The sequence below is a fragment of the Protopterus annectens genome, chromosome 7.part0, assembly GCF_019279795.1.
Source record: "Protopterus annectens isolate FY-2018-M chromosome 7.part0, PAN1.0, whole genome shotgun sequence".
NCBI classification, from domain to species: domain Eukaryota; kingdom Metazoa; phylum Chordata; order Ceratodontiformes; family Protopteridae; genus Protopterus; species Protopterus annectens.
This window is the reverse complement of record NC_056739.1, coordinates 977,083,757-977,104,764: the sequence shown is the minus strand read 5'-3', so window position 1 is coordinate 977,104,764 and position 21,008 is coordinate 977,083,757. Positions and strand designations below refer to the sequence as shown.

Here is a 21,008-nt window from a genome sequence, read left to right as displayed (position 1 = left end):
TAAATAAAAACAAATTTGGCTATGAAAATTTTAGCTACAGGGAAACAGAATGCCAACTTGGTGTTTTTAGCAGAAAGATGTTTTTTTAATAAGAAAAGAATCTTCACTGGTGAACAACTTTGCCAATTACAAATAATGAGAGAATCAGATGTTTATTTGTCATCTTTTAAAATTGAACTATAGAGCACTTTGGTACTGAATCAGTTTTTCTTAATATTCTGTGCATATGGACAACTTGAGGATTGCATTTTACTGATGCTAACTTAGGATTTAATAAAGACTCTAGCAAATGCAAAACTGAAATATGTATTTTATCTTAGTTTATTTATTTAGTAGTTTCTGTAGTACACCTGTAAATGTGTAGTTGTTTTGTCATAATAAAACGTCTGACTCTAATAAACTAAATGCCTGCATCTATTTTGTAGCTTAAGTTTGCAGAATTATTTTGTAATTCCTGAGTTTGACTGGGATTCTCAGGCAGTGCAATTTGCTGTGCAATTGGGCTCAATTAGCTCAGACAGCTGCCATGTGCAAGTCAGTGATCTGAAGACACAGATAGCATAGTTGCACAATGGTCAAAATAGAGTATTATGGAGTTCATGCTAATAACTGCTTAATGACATCTAAAGAAGGAATCTCATGCAAATAAACCATGCAGATTATGCAAATGATGGATGTTAAATGGAGGACTGATTCAGAAATGTATACAGCAATGGTGCTGAGTGGTAGAGTACACCCATTTTGAATGCAGAGATTCATGGTGTACAGTGGGAACTATGTTGTGAAGGGCAGCAGCATGTTGGGAACTGCCATCATAACCACTGCCTTCAGTGTTGTAAGTTGAGGCCATCCACACCACACAAGGAAGTATGGACCAAATGGTTTTGGATCATTTCCAAGTGTCAAAACTGTGTCATCCATGTACAGAATCAAGGGGGACGCATGGTTTGAGCCTCCCCGTGCATAGAAAAGGTATATGAAGTCTTAACTACCTTAACTCCAGGGACCATCCAGTGACCTATTGGGATATGTTGGGGATTTCGATGACATCAGCTTGCTAATGAGAAATCAGTTCTTTAACATTATGCTTCAACATGTCTATGAACATATCTGGTTCTTCAAACCAACAGAGGAGAGAACCAACACTACCCATGCCTTTTATGGCATATATGAGGTCCTGAAGGTCATAGATTTCACATATGTCACTCTTACAGCCCCATCTGTCCAACGGTGCAGAGATACAGCAGCAGGAAGGGCTTCCAATCCCTGAATTGTCAGGTTGTCTATAATTCCCAGGACATTATTTATAATGTGTCTGTGTGCCACATGTGCAGTTCACATATGCTGAATGAATAGTCCATGTAATTCACTCATTTGGCTTTCCAACCTATGCCAATGGCTCCTGCAAGGGGACTCCCTCACAGGCTTACTTGGATGGTAGGTACACAGACATCCTATGATAGGCTCCTCCACATAGTTGCTATACATGCAGGGAGCAGGTGACATATATAAAATGTTGTTTGTTGGGCATTACAGGTCATTCAGGAATTGCCGTGTAATATAGCCCTTGCAGAAATGTGAAACATAGTAGAGTATGTATTTGCACTACTGAAGGGATGCTTCTTATGTCTAGAAGTCTCAGGAATTAGACAGAGTAATAGTCTATAGTCTACATGTACTTATCAAGATGTTTATACTGTGTGCATTGCTGTACAACATGACATTACACAAATGATGGAGCAGCATTTTGGCAGGGCCTTCCATATCAGTTATAGCAACAGCTAATGGGCAGGGTGGAAAGTCAAAGGAGGAACATACAGTAGCAGTACCATAGTCAAAGCAGAAATTGGTGTGATATATAGTGACAAAGATGATGTGCATGGACCAGAACTATTGACCTACACAAAGACAATACAAAATAAAATTGATGCATGTAGTATTACATCAAGACTATGCAAGGCAGCACAGTGACTGGTAACTATGTAAATCAGACATCACCATAACAACGTAGGTAAGATTATAGTCAGGCCTCAGTCATCACTTGCACAGATTGGGGGAGAACATAATGACAGGAGACTGCCACACTTTAACATGAGGTACATTCCTTGGAACTGAAGACTGCAGCAACATACTATGTGAGGTTGTGGTGAGTCATGGATGACATCTTCCAATGGTGAGTCATACTGCCACTATGTGGCTGTTGCCAGGATCCATGCTGGTGGTTTGCAGTGTTATGACGATGAAGTCTGTGGCAGGGCACGGTTAGAACTATATGACCATGTGCATATACGCAGATTTGGGAGGAGTCTCATGCGCTGAGGATGATAAACATCATTGGCCATGATCTGGAATCCACAACTAAGGGTAACAGGCAGTGTGAATACAGGTGAGAGAATATGCAGAATTATAGGAGCTTGCATAACCTATTATGACTACTCATAGTACTCAATCCTGCACCAAACTGCCAAATCTGGTCCTGATAATACAGCACCTTTGCTCAGGATGTGCATGCCATGTGTGGAGAAGGCCTGTATTAGCACAACATTTTCATGGCTAGTGAACTTTTCAAGGCTTTGCATCCCTTGGGTTGCCATGCCAATACCTATACACCTGTCAGATAAACATGTCAATCAGTCATTGTGTGTAGGTTACTCTGTGGCATGTACATGAGCATGCTCATAAATCCCCCCCCTCCCGCATGCATGCAGTGCAGTTAGGGCTATCCAAGGCATCACATAAATACTGTACCCATGCCTCAAAATATGACACTGAAATCTCACTCCGCTTGTGGCATGTCCTCCCCTCGCTTTCTTATGCTCATTGCTTGACATCCTCCTTCCAATACCAGATGATACTGTTCCATGCAATTGCCATGGTTTTACAGTTACGCATGGACCACAACATCTACTTCACTGTCACTGATATTTACCACATAGTTTCAAACGTGCCAAAAGTCACAAACTATGAAAAACACTCCCAAGATGAATTTATTCACTGTAATTGATGTGAGCAATGTCCCACCTTCTTCAGACAACATTACAAGCTAAACATCACAGTTTAAGTACTATTCCATTAATTAATTAATTAAAATCAATCATATTAACACATTATCAAGTTAAAGGAAATTACATTTATATAATGTTATAGATGCAAACTAGGGACTTCCTATAGTCACTAAATAAAGACACTTCATTAACTAAAAACTAGTTTAAAACCCATGTTAATATTGTGTTTAAAATATGTTTTACAAAGACTCTGACTTAAACAAATATGCTAGGTCAAAAACCTTTTGCCAGTTTAGTTTTATAATTCTTCTATGTATATTTTATATATATACACACATGTATATGCACACACATGCATACACACATATATACACACATCCACATATATACACACACATATATATATATACATACATATATACACATATATATATATATATATATATATATATATATATATATAACACAACATTATATAAAATCAAGCAAAATAAATTCTCTCACTAAACCAAATTGGAACAGCATACCAATGTATTAGATAGAAGTTTCAGCATGTTCTTAACTGCCAATGAAGTTCATTCACTTCCAAGTAAGTCCTGCCAGGACCCATAAATTATCAAAACAATGCCCAGGACTGGCTAAAATGTGCCTAGCTAGTGTTTATTAACATCTTGTTTCAATAGACTCACAACTGAATTTCCCCATTATTTTATATATCTTTTGTCAAGAACATGTCTTCAGTAATGGCTTAGTATAAGAGAAATTGAAGATTCAGTAGCATTGTCAAAATCCATGTTTTCAATACGTAGTATTGGTTTATAGACACCCACTCTCCTTTTGGTGATAACCCTCAGCTTAATGTCATTTATTAACAAAACAGGGTCCTCTATTGACAAACATATAATAAGAATGTCAAGAAAACTAATAGTTGTTTCTGACTCTAAGAAGTCAGGTATAGTAGAAGGGTCATCCTGGTATCTAGTGTACCAGGTGACAGAAGAGAAAGAAAAGGATCAGAACTCCTGATTTCTGAAGATAGATACATCCATTGTATACCCAAAGTCTGTGGTATAACTGTGTACAAATCTTTTATGTCAACAGTCAGAAACCAGGAGTCAGCCTGGATAGTGATACAGGTCGAGATCTATACAGTTTTCCAACCCTTTATTTTCACATAAGCTGAATTAACTTCGTTGATGCTGACAATCTGATATCTATCAGTTTCTAATAACAGATTCATGTTTTGGATATACACACACTTGTTCATAAGAACCTAATATTACAGTTTTTCAACAAATCCAAAAACTGGTGTTCCTCTCTTGTGGTGTTAAAATGCCTTTTACTAGAACTGAAATCATATTCACACATCTTCTCAAATAAACAAAGTGTGTCAGACTCTTAATGTATCTGGGTGGGAAGTACCATCACCCATTAAGATTTTTAAATTGAGTTTTCTTACAAAAAGTTTGAGGTCAATCAATATCTTGACTAAATCAAACGACTTGTCAGGAACAAAAGATAGCCCCTTAGAAAAAAACTCAACCATACCAGAGTCAATATGAAAAGAAGTGTAATTATAAATTTTAAAGTCCCCTTTAGAGTCTGTAAGAATCTGTAGTTCAGAAAACTGGTCGATCATCTTTCCATTGGTTTTCCCCTTGGAAAAACCCCGCTGGGAAGTAGTATTAACACAGTTATTAACTACATCTTCGTCGAATTCATCTCTAATATTATTGCCACGCTGGTTAATGTTGGTATTACCAGATCTACTAGCATTACTAAGTAGTCTCTCACTTTGAGACTCCTGAGGTGTCTCATCGTAACCACCTGCTGGTCGATGATTGTCAGGTGGGTTTACTTTGTCTAAACCCATGTTCACCAATTTGTTAGCCAGCAATGGTGGTCGAGGGTAAGCTTTATGAAGGTGGTATTCATTAATGTCCCTGTTAATTTTCTTTCTTTTATTGCCAGTCAGTTTTTTAATAGTTGCATCAATACTACTAAAGATGAAAACTCAGTCTCGCCTTTAATAATTTGCTCCAAATCTGCAAGCTCTGTCATGAAAAAATCAACATCCTTTTGGTACTGCAAAATCAACATGTTCATGAACTCAAACCCTTGCTGGTCAAATTTTAGCAACACATTCTTTCAGATCACGATATTTCAAGCTGCGTTTTCCTGCGCCTTGAAGTTTAGAGTCGAATGCATTGATAGAAGAAGATAAATCATTTACATTTTAGTGGTTTGAGGCTTAGTACCATTGCTAGCTTGCAATGCATCCACTTTTGGGTCAGCCTGTCTGTTTGAGAAGCAACTGTTCCAAACGTGCAAAAGTCACAAACTACCAAGATGAATTTATTCACTGTAATTGATGTGAGCAAAGTACACAACCAAGCTTTCGGTGAGCTCAATGTCCCACCTTCTTCAGACAACATTACAAGCTAAACATCACAGTTTAAGTACTATTCCATTAATTAATTAATTAAAATCAATCATATTAACACATTATCAAGTTAAAGGAAATTACATTTATATAATGTTATAGATGCAAACTAGGGACTTCCTATAGTCACTAAATAAAAACACTTCATTAACTAAAAACTAGTTTAAAACCCATGTTAAGATTAACAATATATTATAGGTTATGTGCACTTATATTAAATAAACGTGCTAAATGTGTGTTACAAGAACTTGTATGTATGTATATATATATATATATATGTATGTGTATATATGTATGTATATATATATATATATATATATATATATGTATATATGTGGATGTGTGTATATATGTGTGTATGCATGTGTGTGCATATACATGTGTGTATATATATATAAAATATACATAGAAGAATTATAAAACTAAACTGGCAAAAGGTTTTTGACCTAGCATATTTGTTTAAGTCATAACTTTTTGAGTCTTTGTAAAACATATTTTTAAACACAATCTTAACATGGGTTTTAAACTAGTTTTTAGTTAATGAAGTGTTTTTATTTAGTGACTATAGGAAGTCCCTAGTTTGCATCTATAACATTATATAAATGTAATTTCCTTTAACTTGATAATGTGTTAATATGATTGATTTTAATTAATTAATTAATGGAATAGTACTTAAACTGTGATGTTTAGCTTGTAATGTTGTCTGAAGAAGGTGGGACATTCACATCAATTACAGTGAATAAATTCATCTTTTTCATAGTTTGTGACGAACAGTTTGTTGGAGGTCTTCCCAAGGTTCACTTTTGCTTCTCAAACAGAGGAAGAGCAATGGTACTAAGCCTCCAACCACTGCTGATGAACATCACCGAGTAACAGTTTAAGCCGCTCCGAGTTAGTCAAGTTGCTGCCCGCTAGTTTAGAACAAGACAGGAATGATTGCCCTGTGGTTAACGGCGAGTAAAAGTCCTTCTATTAACACATTTCAGCCACACACCGGACTTTTTTAGACGGTCGCTGAAGTGAACATTACTAATAGTAACGAAAATGTAAATGATTTATCTTCTTCTATCAATGCATTCGACTCTAAACTGTTCAAGTGCAGGAAACTGCAGCTTGAAATATTTGACCAGCAAGGGTTTGAGTTCATGAACATGTTGATTTTGCAGTACCAAAAGGATGTTGATTTTTTCATGACAGAGCTTGCAGATTTGGAGCAAATTATTAAAATCTTTAGTAGTATTGATGCAACTATTAAAAACTGACTGGCAATGGACATTAATGAATACCACCTTCATAAAGCTTACCCTCAACCACCATTGCTGGCTAACAAATTAGTGAACATGGGTTTAGACAAAGTAAACCCACCTGACAATCATCGACCAGCAGGTTTAATAACTGTGTTAATACTACTTCCCAGCGGGGTTTTTCAAAGAAAACCAATGGAAAGGGCTATCTTTGTTCCTGACAAGTCGTTTGATTTAGTCAAGATATTGATTGACCTCAAACTTTTGTAAGAAAACTCAATTTAAAAATCTTAATACACTTTGTTTATTTGAGAAGATGTGTGAATATGATTTCAGAGCACTTAAAGCCAACCACCCTTCTAGTAAAAGGCATTTTAACACCACAAGAGAGGAACACCAGGGTTCTTATGAACAAGTGTGTGTATATCCAAAACATGAATCTGTTATTAGAAACTGATAGATATCAGATTGTCAGCATCAACAAAGTTAATTCAGCTTATGTGAAAATAAGGGGTTTAATAGAAGACCTCTTTTTGGAAAACTGTATAGATCTCGACCTGTATCACTATCTTAATGTTGTAGCTCCTAGATTAACTCATAAATCTTTGGAACATTCACCGGTTCCATTACTATTCCCTGTGCTAAATACGTTGACAGCATTTTAAGACCTTTGATTTCCCAAGAAATCCATATTTGCAAGGATTCCTGGAGTTTCCTTAACGAATTGAATAAGGTTCCCTTTCAGGCTGACTCCTGGTTTCTGACTGTTGACATAAAAGATTTGTACACAGTTATACCACAGACTTTGGGTATACAATGGATACGTGATTTTCTATTTGAAAAGAAAGTGGACGACAATGTGATTTATGTAGTTGAGACTTTGCTAGAAATAGTACTAAGCAATAATTTTATGTCCTTTAACAACAGTATCTATCTTCAGAAATCAGATGGGTTCACCCTGTGGCGGGAGTTTCGCTAATGGGGTGTTAGCCTACTGGGAAAAGAATGTCTTATTTACTGATCCTTGCTTTAAATCTTCTGTCACCTGGTACACTAGATACCAGGATGACATGTTTTTTATATGGAAGGCTTCTCCTTCTACTATACCTGACTTCTTAGAGTCACTCACAAAGAAGACACCTTTTTTAGAATTTACATATAATTTGCAGGAAACAACTATTAGTTTTCTTGACATTCTTATTAAGAAGGATTTGTCGAAATCTAGATACAAGAGTTTTATTTATCCCATTCTGGTCAAGGATGGTCTCGGAATTTGAAGATTTTTTGCATGAATGCGAATATCTTAGCAGTATGTTTGTCAATAGAGGATACCCTGGTTTGTTAATAAATGACATTAAAGCTGAGGTTATCACCAAAAGGAGAGTGGGTGTCTATAAACCAATACTACGTATTGAAAACATGGATTTTGACAATGCTACTGAATCTTCAATTTCTCTTATACTAAGCCCTGGTACTGCTCAATCACATGAATTCGACTTGAGATTCTTTTGTACTTATTCTGCTGATCATTCTGATATTAGAAAGGTCCTAAACAAATGTTGGGCCCTTATTACTGAAGACATGTTCTTGACAAAAAGATTAGGGGAATTCCCAAGAATTACTTTCAGAAGGGGGCAGAATTTAAAAAGTTTGCTTGAATTAAAACCAAAGCCCTTAACCCAGGGGGTTGCAGGAACAAGGAAGTGTGGTTTTTGTAACCAATGTAAGTTCATTTTTACCGACCCTAAGGTTAAAATTAGGGATACAGTATATAAAATAATGGGGAAATTCAGTTGTGAGTCTATTGGAGTAGTTTTGTCAGAAATGTCCTGCCTTTTACATTGGAAAAACCAAAAGGAAATTTAGGCAGCGGATCTACGAGCACGTTTACGCCATAGGCAAACAAGATGTTAATAATGCACTAGCTAGGCACATTTTAGCCAGTCCTGGGCATTGTTTTAAATTTACTGTTTTAGGGAAGTCACTTACTGATAATTTAAGTGGTCCCTGGCAGACTTACTTGGAAGTGAATGAACTTCATTGGCAGTTAAGAACATGGGCATATGTTAATATGTTTCTGTAGCTCCTGTTCTGAAACTTCTATCTAATAATAGATGAGGTCCCCTTTTTATAAAACCTTTCTGTGGGTTTTTTTTATTTTGGCAACATATGAAAGAAATTTGGCATTGGTATGTTGTTCCAATTTGGTTTAGTGAGAGAATTTATTTTGCTTGATTTTATAACATAACATATTGTATGTATCATAAACAATATATTATAGGTTATGTGCACTTATATTAAATAAACGTGCTAATGTTGTGTTCTTATAACACAGTAGAACATTTTATGCTCACTTGTGTATGCATGTGTATGTGTGTTATATATATATATATATATATATGTGTATATATGTATGTATATATATATATATATATATATATGTGTATATATGTGGATGTGTGTATATATGTGTGTATGCATGTGTGTGCATATACATGTGTGTATATATATATATAAAATATACATAGAAGAATTATAAAACTAAACTGGCAAAAGGTTTTTGACCTAGCATATTTGTTTAAGTCATAACTTTTTGAGTCTTTGTAAAACATATTTTAAACACAATCTTAACATGGGTTTTAAACTAGTTTTTAGTTAATGAAGTGTTTTTATTTAGTGACTATAGGATGTCCCTAGTTTGCATCTATAACATTATATAAATGTAATTTCCTTTAACTTGATAATGTGTTAATATGATTGATTTTAATTAATTAATTAATTAATGGAATAGTACTTAAACTGTGAGGTTTAGCTTGTAATGTTGTCTGAAGAAGGTGGGACATTGAGCTCACCTCACATCAATTACAGTGAATAAATTCATCTTGGGAGTGTTCATTTACCACATAGTTTGCTGCTGTTGAAGTACTTTAACTAGCAGGACTCATTCCTTAACTCTGTGTAGCTCTCCACATCTACAGGAGCTTTAGTAAAATTGGTTTACTTCAGAGTTTTATGGTTGTAAACAGTGTTGCACAAATTGAAACTGACACTATATCAAGTTTAAAGGGGGAGTTAGCATGACTCACTACTTGTGTGTTATAAACTACCCATACATGTTGCAGTCTGTTTATAATCATAGTGCACATGATCTAAGTGCATGGTGTATGACAATAAAATAGGTATGTACACATGCAACACCATGGTGCAGCTTTACACTGTGTGACATGATTCACAAAAGTGCATCTATCTATATTAGGCTATTATTTTGCTCATGGAGTGGACGTGATTGAGTGGGCATTCTTATTCTTGTTCTGAGCAATGCAAGACACTTGCATAGTCTGCCAGGAACAGCAATATTTTCCTATTCTTACTGCACAGAAACTTTAGGGAGCATCTATTGAGTGAATATTATGGATCTTTGAAGAAAGTGGACATCTGGCATGAGTTGGCTAAAATGTTTACCAAGCTGTTGTTTTTGCGGAACAGGCTTTGATTCCCTCAATCCTCATTTTCCTAATGGTTTGACCTTAAGCAAGTCACTTAATCAGACATTGCTCACAGACTGCCCATGAAAAGGGTCTGTGTGTCCAGTAGGCCTCGCTGGTTAACAACTATGTATTATTATTATTATTATTATTATTAAATGCTGAATATGTAGAATTTGTTTTACAAAGTGGAGGCTTGGACAATGAACATAGATGGCTGTCAGAGAAGATGAAAATGCTTTTCTAGCCAGTAGGGTATACATGTCGTGTGTGGTGGTGCACGTCACATCTACACTACTGGTTTTGTCTTAAGTGTACCTCATATGACTTTTTTTCCTATTCTTCATTCTGCAGTTCCAATTTTGAAGGAAGAGGAGGATAGGTAGGCCAGATCATCCCTGTCTCCTCCAGCTATTGCATCTTGTTCTGGGTCACCAGTTGGCTACCATGTCTGTCTCAGCAGGGTGGTAATGACTCCTATGCTGGAGGGGATTTTTGGTGCCCCTGTGTCTTCCTTCTGGGGGGGTTGATGGCTCCTCTCTGGAAGGTGAGCAGGGTGTCTCCTAGTATGAGGTGCAGTGGCAGACCAAGGCTGAGGTGCATTGGTAACTGGTTGACTGCACTGGAAATATACAGGACCTTCAGGTATAGCTGCTACAGTCCATAAACAGCAGGTCCTTTTATTGAACCTCCAGAGAAGTAAAAGTCCCATACTATCACCCATCAAGGTGAATGATAGCTGGGTTTGCTGACTTCTGGGCTAGTCTGGCAACCAGCTATGCCAGGACTAACCATATCCCTACACTTTTATCTTTCATTTCCCATTCCTTGTGTATTGTCCAATATTCCCCATTACCAGTTGTCAACCAATTGTGTGTCCATCCACTGTTTTTATTACATGTTGTGTGTATCCCACCCATTTCTACTTACATGTGTATTCCATATTAATCTGGTGTCTTTTCTGCCTACTTTTTTCCTTTAACTCATCCATGGCCATCCTTCAGTACTTTCTCCACCTTCCCTTCTTTTGTAAAACTTACCAAAGGGAATCTGTAGCAGCTTAGCACTATTTTCTTGTTACTACTGTGACTTTCTTTTCAAAGGCAGCCTTGTGTTTGGTATATAGGTACTATGAAGCCTAATACATATCTGATTATTGTTTTGGTATTCCCACTTTAGTACTGCACAAGCACACAGTGCTAGTTAATGAATCCTAACCAGAATCTGCATCACCTTCTCTGTAGTTTATTATATTAAACCTTTTTATATCCTTCTGTAACTGTGAAAATGTTTTCTTTAATTCCAGTTGATGAAAACATAGGAAGTCAGGCAATGAAATCGTTTTAGATCTTTTATGTGTGACTTAAGATTATGGATGCCTAAAGGAATAGCCATTATATCAGCAGGATTAATTATATTTGTTATGTTGCCATTATTATTCTAATGAGAAATGTATGCTTGTCATTGATGGTTTTGCTCCCACTGCTGAATCCTGTATTATCTTATATTTTCGCCATTGAATTTATATTGTACTGCCTTGGATAATGGCTCTTCCTCCATTGTGTTATTTTGAATAGTGATATCTTTAGCAGGAAATACAGCTGCCTTATGCATTGTCTAACTTATTAATGCAATGTTTAGTGATCTGACACTAGGTTAGTTGAATGAAGTTATTGTAATAAGCTGTTTTAGTAACAGGATTTTGTTTTCACTCACACTGGCACATTTACACATGCTGTCACAGTATCTGATTTACAGACTTGTGCATTTTTCTTTCCATCAGTTATCATTTTGAAGAAGACAGTCTGATCTTTCTTAGAAAAGAAATTCAAATATAGATATAAGATATCTGAATTCCAAAGCTGGTGGAATACCACTGCATGAATAAGTATGCAGATTCAATTTCAATTTATTTTGGAGTAGGGTTGCCACCTTTTCAAATACCCAAAGTACATTTTTTTGTATAAATGTGAGATTTTGCAGGAGAAACCATACCCATGTCCAGTGCAAAGGATTGTACTTAATTTTTTCCCCAAAATAAATGCTTATTCTTATAGCATTTGAGTTGCTTATGCTGTTTCATATAACATTAATTTTGCCTTTAGTAATTCTAATCATTAGCCCACACTCAGATGTGCTGTGACATAACTTTGCAGAAGAAATCCCAAAGGACACTATCTTTGAATGAGCATTTACATGTAAAGAAAGGTGTTCACATGTAATAAGAGATGGGCTTTAGGCTCACTGAGATCTGATGCTTACTTAATTCACTGAAAAAAGTTGTCAATCTATTTGCTGTTGCCCTGAAAACTATTGTATTCTTTGAGAAAATTAAATCAGAATCTGAAATTCACTTGTGACCAGTGCTTAATTCTACCAAGTTATTACTTAGAACAATACTTGAGCTTATTACTCTGAACAATACTCAAGCTAAAAATAGGTATACTCCTTCCTACTAAATTCATGGAAAAGGCATTACCACAGGATCTTCAACAGTGCTGTCACTTAGTAACACCATGGTCTGAAAAGAAAATTATTAAACAGACTGTCTCTCCTCTACTTCTGTTCAGAGATTTTAAACCCTGGTACAGTATGCTGCATTGACAAATTACATAGTTGTATGCCATTTTCAGTCTCTCATTAGAGGTCTTCTCTATATTGGGTCTTATGCAGTAATGGTAAATACTATGAAAGACATTTGAAAACTGTAAATAGCTACATTTACTAGTTCTGGGGCTGCAATTATTTCAGGATTCTGACAAACATTTCTGGCTGTACTGCCCTCTCTAATCTCATAAAATTGTACTATAGTTGCTATGCAGGTAATTATCAGATTGTATAAGTGAAGTGTGTTCTCAGGTTCTGCGTGCGTTTGGCTCCTAGCATGCCTGATTTGGTCACCCTGACTGTGATACAACAGATTTTGTCCAAGCTGTACCTGCTGTTGTATGACGTGGTACAAATGAGCACGATTATTCAGTCTCTCTTTCAGACTGCCACAAGCTGTCACAACTTCAAGTTGTTTACCGGAACTCTGTTTTTTTACCACATAGGGTGGGAAGTTGGCATAATGGTTAAGGTGGTTACCTTACAGATATAAGGCACAGGGGTTGATTCTCATATAGGGTAACTGGCTAGACTTGAATTAGCCCACAAGGGCAGTTTGCCTAGTACCGATCTATGAACCTAATTGAATATTTTCTGAGTATAATGCCCCTCTCAGTATGTACCGTACTAAATACCTACAGCAATTAGAGAGAGATCTCTGACGTTTCTAACAAAGAAGATCAAGGGCCTCCAGCATGTGCCTTACATGGACCGACTAAAATCCCTGTCACTATACTCCGTATCGTATAGACTTCTTAGGGGAGACTTATGCCTGGCCTACAGAGCAACCCAAGACCCAAACCTAATGAACTTACTGCATATCCGTAAATGAGATGGGTCTAGGGCTACCCATTCCAGGGACTTAAATATGGCCTTCAACTTAAAAAGGACATGCTGGAGGGACAGATTTATGTCCCAACGACTGCCACATCTTTGGAAAAGGCTACCAATTATTAAGTCTGAAAAATCAAAAGTCTGCCATTATTTTCTGACTTCAGTCCTCAGTGATTTGCCAGAAAACTACAATTTTATGAGAAACAGACCAAACATATGAGTAAAAAATCTGGACATTCTGTGAAAATCTGGACATTTGAGAGCTATGGCTCTAAACAGTATGTTTTCAAAGAGGAAAGAAATCAGGAAATAAGAAAACATTAAGGAAAAACACATGAATGTTAACAGAACATGCAAAACCCACACAGTTTGTTCAGCTGAGACATTAAGGAAAAACACACGAATGTTAACAGAACATACAAAACCCACACCGTTTGTTCAGCTTTCTTAAATGCATTCCCCTATCCAAAAAAAAAAAAATCAGCCTATTTCCATTATCTGTCTTTAAATTTCCTGTTGTCATTTTTCTTATTTCGTATGTGACTCTGAAATGTATGTGTGTCAGACTGGTTCAGTTAATTATTTTCCTCTTTTAGCCAAGTGGAATCATTTATATATCCACCTTTGCTTCCCTCTACTGAGAGTATGCACACTTCATGTGTCACTTATCTGGGATTATTTTGTTCCAGTCTGTAAATAGCAACCCCTTCTCTACCATACCATTAAACTGGTAATATTCTATCACAAGTCTTGTTGATCAAATGTTACCTCACATCATTGTCATCAATGCCCCCCTTTCACATTTTTTACATGGTGTTGGTGTGTTGTGTCAACTGTCGCCATTTCTCTCTATTCAGTGCTACTCTCCTACCTTCTTCAACACTCATGGCTGACTGTCTCAGGTCTTATTTCACACAATCCATCCAGATCTTTACTGGACACCCTTGTTTCCTCTTGCCTTCTTCCTGTCTACCTTAGATCATCTTCACTAGATTGTACTCTGCTTTTCTTCACATGTACCTGAACCATTTCTACACATGTACCTGAATTATTTCTACACATGTACCTGAACCATTGTAATCTGTTCTCTTTGACATTTTATGCAATTAGAGCTACATTTATGTCCTCATTTCTTCGTCTGTCCCACAGTATACATCCTACCACCTGTCTCAGGCTCTTCATTTCCATCACTTCTAGCATCCTGAACTACTCTGCTTTTACTGACCAGGTTTCTGTACCATAAAGTTGTACTGGTCATACCACTGTTTTGTACACCAAACTTTTCAGCTTCTTTGGCATTCTTCTGTCATACTCTACCCCCAACACTCTGCACCAGTTGTCTGCATCCTCTCTAATTCTAGCATTGACCTCCTTATTCAGACTTCCCCTCTCCTCAACCATCCCTCTCAGATACTTGAAGCTGTTAACCTGTTCTGCTATTTCTCAGCTTCTTCTGATTTCCAGCAGGGCTACTGGGCTTTATGGTAGGAAAACACTAGACAGCTGGTGCACATACATCCCTCCTTCCATTATGATGAGTCCTTAGCACAGGTCAGAGTAGGCCAGGTCCTCAGCTGACTTATCACTGGCAAACTCATGCCCATTTGGTGACATTAGTCAACCTCACATCACATAACTGTATCTATTGATATGTTGGCAGGGTGTTTAGTAGTATCTATATATAGTGTCAGTATTATGTCCATCATCATTTCATGAGTCACAACATGATACATCCCCTGAACAGAAAGTCCTAACATTGCATTTTTAGTAGAGTTCTTTGTTGACAATTTCACTTTTGTTGCTGCAGACATTACACATTTTGGAGTTTAAATCATACGTTTTGAAAAGCTGCACACCAAATAAACTGCAGGCCATACCCATTATTGATAAAGATATGTACTGATGCATGTAGCCTTTACAGGTTATTCAGAAATAGTCCGTCTTATAAGTAATTTTTATTAAAAGCAATGAAGCAGCAAGCATTTCATTTTTTGTTATTTGTAAATATGCATTTGAAGGTAAAATATACCAAACTGCTGATGCATACCTTTGATTGCAGGAAGGCTTTCACATGCCATTTGCTTTAAGCTGTTCAAGGCTTTTGACCTTGTAAACACTGTAAACCACTGCTTGCTGACTCTTACTTTTTTTAATTTCTCCAAGACTTTTGGGTTTCTAGTTCCATGATGGGAATGGACCTCATTCCTAATTCAAAGTATAATTAAAGTTCATTGTTTCAGTCTTTGATGTTAGCCAAAAGTGCTCTTTGCAGCACCCGCAATGTGCCCAGAATTAAATCCTTCTGCAATTCATATGGAGTAACATGTATTGGTAACATATCTAAATACGACTGTAAATTCTTTTTTATGAGATTCATTGCTCCTACTACTATTAGAATTGTTTGGGTATCCTTCTTCCACATTTCCCATGTTTCTGCTTGTAAATCCTGATATTTTGTATCTTTGTGTCTCTCTGCATGTAAGACACTGTAATCACTGGGTGTAGTAATTTTAATGATCAATGCTACTTTGTCTTCTTTTCCTGAACTACTATATCTGGTTTTCTCAGGTTTATATTAATTCATTGAAGGTTCACTTCAGTGAACCTTTCTTCATCGAACCCTAACCATCGAATGTTCACTTCAGTGAACATTCATATCTGCAAAAAATTTACCTAGGGAAAGGAAACAGTTGACCAGCAGCACAAATTTGCCCTATTCTCCACTGTAGTGACATCTCTGAGTTGGTATATATAGTTCGGGGGTGTGGATAGCTCAGCCCCCACATTTGGGGGTGTGGGGGTGAAGCCTCTAACTTTGGTGGGTTTTACTTATTGTGGTGTCTGTTCTGGTGTTGTTTTGGCCAAGTGCTTAGTTTTCCTGTTTAAATTTTTGTTTGATGAGAACATTCTCTGAAATCAACATTTGATGGTTAGGGTTCAATGGAGAAAGGTTCACTGGATTGAACCTTCGATGAATTAATATAAACCCGGTTTTCTCACATCAATTTTTTAAACTGCTTTATAATAGGTGATCCCATGTGATATGAACTTCAACGTTTTCTATAATGCTTTATGGCTCATCTTACTTCACTATTATAATGTCTGCACAGTCCCCAATGCAGCAGTCTTGCCACATTATTATGCCTTTCAGTATACAGGCCTTCTGCCACTAGTATATTGTACCCAGCAACAAGATGTGTGACTGTTTTCAGTTTTGTTTTACAAAACCTGCATTTGTCAGTTTGTCCAACATGTTCATTGGACTTTTTCAACCGTGTATATAGTTTACTATCTTGGGCCACCAATATTAACTTTTCATCTTTTGGTTTAAAGTTACCTCACCTTAACCATTCCTGCATTGAATCCTGATTGACATGAGGTTGTTGCAGGAGTTTTCTGTACTTGCACCTATATTTATGCATTTTCCACATTTCTTGTCTTCTCATCTGATCCTTCACCTTATATTCTTTCGTTTTTTGGCACATTCAGCTGCTGCTTGATTTTTATTGACTTCTGGCTTGATTTCCATTTTCACTTGACATCGATATGCATCTGCTAAACTAAGTAGGGGAGTCATTATAGACTTCTTCTCCTCATGTTTTAAAACGTTATGTTTGGATCTTGTGAGGTCAGCAAATATGTATGGAGTCCTTCAATTTCTGATCTATACATGTAATCAGTTTCGAGGAATCCCTTACCTCCTTCAGAACAGGGAATATATAATCATGGTATGCACCGATTTTTATAAATTATTTGATAAGCATGAAGCATTTTTCTTGTTTTCCGGTCCAACTGATCCCAGTACCTTTTGGGACCAATCAATCACTCCAAAACTGTAAGTTAGGACAGGAAGAGCAAATTGGTTTGTAGCTTGAACTTTGTTCCTAGATAACAACTCTGTTTTCAGGATTAATTTAAGTTTTCTAAATATTCCTTACTGAGTTTTATCCACATTTGTTCATGTTTTATTGTGGATCCTACATTAATTCCCAAATATTTATAAACCCCCTCTTGCGCAAGTTCTTTTATATTACATTCTTTTCCCAAACTGATGTTTTCTTGATGCTGCAGCTTTCCTGCTTTAAAGGTTGGTTTTGTACATTTATCAAGACCAAATGACATTCTTATATCATCTGGAAAAGTTTTCACTACTTGTAGTTGTGCTTTCAGTTCCTCATCTTATGAGGTATACAGCATACAATTTAAATCATCGACAAAGAAAAGATGAGAAGTCTTTACACTTTTTTACTTTCTGGGTTCAAATTATAGCCATGACCTAATCTGTTAAGAAGACAGATTAATGGGTTAAGGGCAAAGCAAAAGAGCAGTGGTGAGAGAGAGTCACCCTTGAATATCCCCCTTTAGATTTTTATCCCTGGAATAATAATTTCTCCTTTATCATGGCTTAACTACAAAGTGGTTTGACACTGTTTCATGGTCACTGTGATGTAGTTTATCAGTGTAGGGTATAGCTTATACATTTTAAGCACTCTTTTATCCATGAATGTGGGATACTGTCAAATGCTTTTTTGTAGTCCATCCATGTCATATTCTTCCCTTTGCTACAGTTCTCCACTATGACTTTATTTAACAACAAATGATCCTTTATTCCATATGACTTTCTTTTATTACCCTTTTGTTCTATTGCCATAATTGGATTTTCTTTTAAATGACTATAAACTCTGTCGGCATCAATTCCAGTGTATAGTTTATACATCAGAAGGCAAGTTATTGCTTAATTTTTAGGATAGCTTGCAGATTCACTCTTAAGAAGGAGCATTGTTTTTCCTTTGGTTATTCAGGCTGGTGTCTGTTTGGGGTACGCATATAGATAGTTCTTACTCATGGCTAAGTCTTCATGCAAAGATGATAATACTTTTAGCCAGACGTTAGGTAGGTACTGCATCTGGGCCTGGGGCTTTTCTTAACTTTGTTTCAATCTCTCTGCCTGTTACTTCATCCCATTTCATATCCTGTACATTTGAATTTCTTATTCTTTCTTTTACTTCTATTCATTTAGCATCTTTTTATGTTCCACGTGATCTTCATAAATACTTCTCCAAAATGTATCTATTTCTTCTTTTTTTGGTGGTCTTTCAATTTCTTTTACCTTGTTTCCCAGTTCTCTGTAAAACCTTTTTGGGTCATCTAAATTGCTAATTTTGTACTTTTCCTTTATATTTATCTGTGTATCTTTTAAGTTTTTCTGCCTGTGCTGATATTTTTAGTTTATTATTTGTGATAGTGCATGCTAAATCCGGGTATGTTATAATACTGCACATTGCTTTTATCACGTCTATCTTTCTGAGTATTTTTGTTGATCTTTTCCCTCTTCTATACTCTTTCTAACAGTGACACTTGTCTTAATTGCTTTATAGGTTTCTCTATTCGGTATTTCCATGATGGCATTCGATTTCTCCCCATCCTTTCTCTTACTACCCTGTGTTATTGTGGTAGGACATTATCTATTATTAATTTAGCTGCAAAGTAATGCATCCTATTTACTTCTGTTATATCACATGAATCTCTATGGATAGTCCTAATTACTGTGTTCATTTGTTTTATCAAACTTCTAACTTTTTGGGTTTTATTGACCTTCTGCATGCTATTTCTTTCACTGATCTTAATATGTCTATCCATCTCTATTAAATCAATTAACTCATCTCTTAGATCATTTTCTTCTAAAGTGAAGGCACACTTTTTGTTTACCATTTCCTGCTGGCATTCTATAAAAGTTCCATAGCTTCTTCCGTTGTCATGTTCTCTTCAGTTTCACCCTCTGTCATCTGTTGCTCTTTAATATGGGAACTCACTGGCCTATCACTCCATGTCATTGATTATGTCAAAGTTGCCACAGTTTCCTGTTCTTTCCCTTGCTGTATAGCTCCAACTGAATCTTTGTGCTGGTTTCCTATGGGGAGGCTCCAAACTATCTTCATATGTCATCTGATAAGATGCTTCCCACTCTACTGGTTTCTTCCTAATTTGGGAATTCATTGCTCTATCCTGTTGTGTTGTTATCTGAGTTAAATTTTCTATTATAAATCCTTCACTTTGCAGGTAATCCATAGCCTCGGTTTCTATTTCTTTAACTTCTCCATTACTAATCCTCTCTAATACTTTTCCTCGGTTTTCTTATTTTTCGTATTGTAAAATTTTACATATCCAGATGTCTTTGCCTGTATTTCTCTTCAAATATCTTTGTTACTGCTCTTTTTGTATTGATTAGTTTTGCTTTCTACTTTGCATAAATATTGCACCATGTTAAAATCTCTTTTTCTTTCCCATGTCCATATTTCTTCTTCAGATGTCTCCTGCTCCTCTTGTTTCTCCTTACTTTGGGGAATAGTTGTTCCATCATGCTGTGATATGACCTGTGTTAGACTTTCTACACTGAATCCTTCACATCGCAAATATTCCATAATGTCAGCTTCTATTTTTTTTAACTTCTACTTGATTAATCTTCTGTTATACATTCCCTTTTTTATGATCTTATATTTTTATCATGACATTTTCCATATCTAGATGCCTTTGCCTATATTTCTCTTTGAATATCTTTGGGGCTGCCTTTTTTATGCTGATTCACTTGGCTTTCTCCTTTGCATAAATAATGTACCATATCAGATCTCTCTTTCTTTTCCATGTCCATATTTCTTTTTTATACCCTTCAAACATCTCAAATTTTGTTCTTTATATTTTCACACTTCCTCTGTCACCTGCTTTTTCAAACAGCACAAGGATTCTTGGTCTGTATAGTGTTTTTCACAGATCTGTTGTATTAATTAACACAAATTTTTATTTGAAGCTTCTGACAGTTTTTTCTCGTGGAAGTATTTTTCTTTCCTGTGAATTCTCTCGTAATCTTTTTATATATCTTTTGTCTGGAAATTCTTGGCTTGTTGCATAATAGTAACAGTACATAATTTATTTCTTATCCTCAATCTCTATCGTTTGTATGGCTCATTTTGGCTTATCAGTTCTTGTGATATTTGTGGACTGCTACTTCCTTATACAGCAGATGGGCCATCCTTCCCCTGGTCCTGACCTAGCTCCATTGTAGAAATATTTTCATGTCTTGAGGATTCTACACTGTAATTTTTTCCAGTCATGGCACCAGTGTGCCTACCAGGATTGGGCACTTTTTTATCATGGGACTTGTGCACCCAGCTATCTTCTTTATTTTTAACCTATTTCTGTCCATGATACATGCTATATAAAATACATGCTATATAAAATACAGTCTATATATCAGTGTCATCTTGGTAAACTTTTGTGAAAAACAGGGTCCTCCTCATGAAGGAACTCACTAAGACTTGAGGATGAATTCAATTCCAGCAATACTTCTTTCCTTTTGCTGATTTTTATCACCTCTCCATTTGGACCCCTAGCT

At 36.2% G+C, this 21,008-nt stretch overlaps 1 protein-coding gene across 2 annotated transcripts in view; it reads left to right on the top strand.

Annotated features, from left to right (window-relative positions):
• The window catches only part of HCN4 (hyperpolarization activated cyclic nucleotide gated potassium channel 4), a 2,820,592-nt gene that overhangs the window by 1,420,752 nt on the left and 1,378,832 nt on the right, over positions 1-21,008 (top strand). The window lies entirely within an intron of this gene.